We start from the raw sequence: 4,219 nt of genomic DNA on the forward strand, positions 1-4,219 counted from the left end.
CTTCTCCGAGGGACCCTGCGACAAAAGCTGCCCCGCGGGACGGGGCACATGCCCAGATGCATGTATCCCAACAACATGAAAGAGCTCCAAGACAGAGAATTTAAAAGAAGAAATATAAACTTCATCAAAGAGTCCAATGAGTTTAAATAAGACACAAAAAATCCAGCTTGTCCTAGTTAAGATTTTTACTGCTCTGAAGAGATACCATGACCAAGTCAACAATATTTACTTGGGGCTGGCTTACAGGATCAAAGGTTCAGTCCATTATCAAGGAAAGAACATGGTAGTATCCAAGCAGACATGGTGCAAGAGGAGCTAAGAGTTTTACACCTTGTTCCAAAGGCAAACAGGAGTAGACTGGCTTCCAGGCAACTAGGACAAGGGTCTTAAACCTCATTCCCACAGTGACACACCTACTCCAACAAGGCCACACCACCAAATAACAAATAATTTACTAGGGCTAGTGAAGTCATAGATCTCAAAATAAAATTTACTACTGCCATTTTACAAGACCTGCATAATTTTTTAGCTACATTCTAAGTCTTATATTTATACTCACAGCTAAGTATAGCTATCACCCCTCATTGAAAAAGCTTCTCTTTGCAGCAAATGGAGAACATCATAGAAAGCTATAATTGGACACAATGCAAAATTAGTGAATTGCAAAGGTCCCAGCCTCAACCAATACATGTCCATCATGGCAAACTTCAAACTCTGCATCTCCATGTGTGATGCCAAAGCAATCTTTAGATATTGAACTTCTTTTTCATCTTTGTTGACTGAAACAAACTTCTTTCTTCTGGGCTGGTTCCCACTTCCTGTTAGCAGCTTTCCTCAGCAGATATCCCATAGCTCTGGCATCTCAAACATCTTGGGCTCTCCAAGGAAACTTCAGCTTCCCAGCTTCTTATTCCAATGTCTGGGATCCACACATGACCTTCTGGTCTTCTCCAAAAGGCTTGGGTCACTTCTCCAGCTCTGCCTTCTGTAGTATTCTAGGCTCTGATTGACTCCATTCCACTGCTGCTGCGGTTCTTGGTGATCATCCTATGGTACTGCTATGTCCAATACACTGAGATCTTTCTCTACAAGTAGGCTTCACCAATAGCCTCTCATAGGTTCCCTTCATGGTGCCAATCCTTAAATTCTTTGCATGACCCATTCAGTCCTGGGCCACCAACCAGTGGTGCACCTTCACCAATGGCCTTCCCTAATCTCTTACAGTGCCAAGCCTCATATGACCCCTTCATACCTTCAAAACCAGTACCACTGAGTGATTCTTTCACACTACCTAGTCCAGCTATAGCATAAGGTACAACCTTGCCTGTCTCTGGAACACAGCTCCTTTGTGCTCTCAAAAAACACTCCCTAGATTTCACCTCAGTGATGCTGATCTCTTCTTAATCAGTGCTAATTTCTTAGCTCCAGATAGCCAGCATCAAATTTTCCTATTAATCTCTTCTATTCTTGACTCTACAACCAGAGTCACATGGTGGAGCCTGCTAAGTTCTGCTTCTTGCTGGGGCTGGACCATGCCCCCCCCCCCCCTTGTTCTATTATATTACCACCAGATTTCTGTTTTTTAACTCTTCAATTCCTAAACTCAGCTGTCCTGGAACTTGCTCTGTAGATTGAATTTGAACTCAAAGATTTGTATGCCTGTTTCATAAAAGCTAGGATTAAAGGTGTGGTCTACCACCCTTGGTCTTAAGCTTTTTATTGCCATTGTGCTTCAAGGTTCAGATCAAAACCCTGTGTCTTTCATTTCCAGATTGTACTTAATTCCAGATTAAAAGTCCAAGTGAAAACAAAAACCAAGTAACAAAAATACCTAACATGATATAACTATTCCTTATTCAATGGTAAATACATAAACAATAAGCTTAGCTTGGTGGGATCTTGCTACAAAGTTACCTTTCCCTTAATCTGTTTATCTCCTAAAACACAGGATTCAGCTCCATTTCACTTTCTGGTGCCCTTTTGTTACTTGAACCATGCATTTTTTTGTTTTTCTTTTCTAAGTTTGCCATGCTTGTTCAAAACACTCATCATGAGACTTAACCAGAGAACAATTGTCTACTGGGCTTTTTTGAGACTTTCTTTGTCAATGCAAGTAAAAGAAATTTCTTTGCCTTAGCAAAGGTAGACTCTTAAGACAATGACCAAAAGCAGCCACATTATCCACTAAAACATCATAAGAACATATTAAATTTTTTCTCCTCTAAAACCTTTAGAGCCAAGCTTCCACAGTTCAAATCACCCTCAGCAATAAGTCTTCTATATTCCTACTAGGATGGTCCATTAAGACCCTACTTAAAACATTCCATTGTTTTCCAAATCCAAAGTCCCAAAATATACATTCTTTCAAACAAAAGCATGGACAGGTCTATCACAGCAATACCACAGTCCCTGGTACCAATTTCTGTCTTAGGGTTTTAGTGCTGTGAAGAGATAGCATGGCCAAGGAGGGAGCATGACAATGTCCAGGCAAGCATGGCACTTGAGGAGTTGAGAGTTAACTCTTGTTCTAAAGGAAAACAGGAGAAGACTGGCTTCCAGGTAGCTAAGACTAGGGTCTTAAAACCCACTCCCACAGTGACACAACTTCTCCAACAAGGCCATACCACCAAATAACAAGTTCCACTCCCTGGGACAAACATACTCAAACCACCATACAGCTCAACAAATTTAAAGAGAAAGAACTTGAGAATAAATCCCTGAATGATGCCCAAGAAAACAAAAACATAAGGCTAATGGAAATGGTGAATAAAAGGTCATGTACAGCTTGTACAGATCACAGCAGAGTAGATGGTTCCACGAGGGGAGGTTTATTAAGAGAGTGGGAGAGCGGGAGGAGAGAGAGAAGAGTAGAGAGGGTAGAGGCCGGCCATGACCATGTGGAGAGAGGGGGAAGGGAAGAGGGGAGGAGAGATGGCAACCTGCAGGCGCAGGGTCGATGGGCCAAGAGACAGAGGAGGGCCAAGCAGCCCCTTTTATAGTGAGCAGGTCTACCTGGCTGTTGCCAGGTAACTGTGGGGAGGAGCATACCTGGCTATTGCCAGGTGACTGTGGAGGTGGAGTTTAACAAATTACTAACATTCCCACAGTTTGGTTTAATTAAAAAGAAAAAATTAGAAAGAGGTGGCAGCAGAAGCAGGAATAGGGTCGTCGTAAAATCTGGCTACTTCCTGCTGACATTGGGGGCGATGAGTCTCTAGGGGGAACCTAGAAGAATGGGAGATGTTTGTCCGGTCTTAGGGGAGCTGGCTGTTTTCTGTTGTCCAGGGTCTGTGGAGCAAGCCATCTGAGGATAGGCCAGAAGGAACAAGTCCAGTAGAAGCAGCTGTGTGTGTGACAGGAGATGGAGTATTTGGAAGTTGTTCTGGATGTACCTAGACTTGACAAGATGTAGGAAATAAGATTAAGAACACTTGGAGAAAGACTTTTTTTAAAGAGATGTACATTTGAAACCCAGAGGGATCCCACTCTTTGCAATAGGTAGTGAGTGGGACCTTTACTTATCTGGATGGCATCCATGAGAGGTAGATCTGAGTGGGTTTCCTGTAGCTTATAAGTTTATAAAACAGATAACAGCATGAGTTAACACAAGTAGTCTTTCAACTGAGTTTAGGTAATGAGGTAACAGATAATATCTGTGAAAACTTAGCTGTCAATGTAGTCAGAAGTCTGATAAAGAGTAAATAACAATCTACCAGTTATACATTATTTTTTAAAAATGACAGAGTCTACTAGCCAACAGTTCCAGTGGTTTCCATAGTCTCTTGGGCAAAGTCAGTTTGGTTTCTAAGCACAGAAGCTGCTGGGCTTTTTTCTGTGGAATGGATATGTGTGACATGAGAAATGACTTACCTTGTTTTAGCCAAGTCATTTGACTCAGGGTATCCAGTTGTGTTTGTCCACACAAAATCCAGGCTGTATGTTCTAGGAGTCCGATGTCCATCTTCTGAAACCATCTTGGGTAACTGTTACAGGCTTTGGGCATTCTGTCGGCCATAAACTTAAAATATATGATTAGCAGACTTCTGACAAGATTGAGAGCCATAAGGATTGGTTGTAACTGAATAAAAATCCATCAAAACGGGTTAGGAAAGAGTCTTAAGTAACTTTGGCAAGTTGTGTAGGAAGAGAAAAGCACATTTTTGTATTAGCAAAGAAACATTTGGCTAAGACAAGAATAAGAAAGCTGGCAACAGCGGCA

This window comes from Grammomys surdaster, unplaced genomic scaffold (genome assembly GCF_004785775.1).
Source record: "Grammomys surdaster isolate TR1022 unplaced genomic scaffold, NIH_TR_1.0 219, whole genome shotgun sequence".
Lineage (NCBI taxonomy): Eukaryota > Metazoa > Chordata > Mammalia > Rodentia > Muridae > Grammomys > Grammomys surdaster.